The sequence below is a fragment of the Octopus bimaculoides genome, chromosome 5, assembly GCF_001194135.2.
Source record: "Octopus bimaculoides isolate UCB-OBI-ISO-001 chromosome 5, ASM119413v2, whole genome shotgun sequence".
Classification (NCBI taxonomy): Eukaryota; Metazoa; Mollusca; class Cephalopoda; order Octopoda; family Octopodidae; genus Octopus; species Octopus bimaculoides.
Genome location: NC_068985.1, coordinates 22,947,431 through 22,948,385, shown reverse-complemented (window position 1 = coordinate 22,948,385; position 955 = coordinate 22,947,431).

The window sequence follows — 955 nt, the reverse complement described above, 5'->3', positions numbered from 1 at the left end:
AACCAGGGAGGAAGGGCACAAGATAGTAGAGTACTGGTTAAGTTGGTAGGGTACTAAGACCAAGTTGATAGGGTGCTATCCAAGTTTGTTGGGTAATGACTAAACTGGCAGGTTGTGGATCTTGTCTGTAGTTCCTGTCAATAACATGGACCTGGTCCCATGGTCAATATACATAGCTCTTAATGTCCCAGTCTGTTTTGCAGTTCCCTGCATTGTAAATTGGCATTGCAACATCAGTTGCCTTGAAATAATAACAATATATAGGCCACAGGCATAACTGTGTGGTTAAGATGTATGCATTGTAACCATGTAGCTTTGGGTTCAATACCATTATACAGCACTTTGGGCAAGCGTGTTCTGTTATTGCCTGAAGTCAACCAATGTCTTGTTAACCCAAACAACAATACAGGAATTTTGTTTTTTATCTACAACAACTACATTAGCCCTCTTTGGCTTGTTTTCTTGTTGTATAACCCCTGACCAACTCTGATCAAGCACACACACATATGCACACACATATACACATGCATATGTATGTATGTTCATACATACATACATACATACATACATTCATATACAGATTCATACATACAATGGTTTTCCACACAGTTTCCATCAATCAGATTCACTTACAAGGCATTGGTCAGCTTGGGGCTACAATGTAAGATGCTTGCTAAAGTTACCTCACAGAAGGACTGAGCCTAAAACTACATGGTTGCAAAGTGAGCTTAACTGCAAAGACATGAGTGGGTATATGTGTATGTATGCTTATGTGTATTCAAATGTGTGTGTGTGTGTGTGTGTGTGTGTGTGTGTGTATAATCATCATCGTTTAATGTCCGCTTTCCATACTGGCATGATCTGGACGATTTGACTGAGGACTGGCGAACCAGATGGCTGCACCAGACCCCAATCTGATCTGGCAGAGTTTCTACAGCTGGATGCTCTTCCTAAC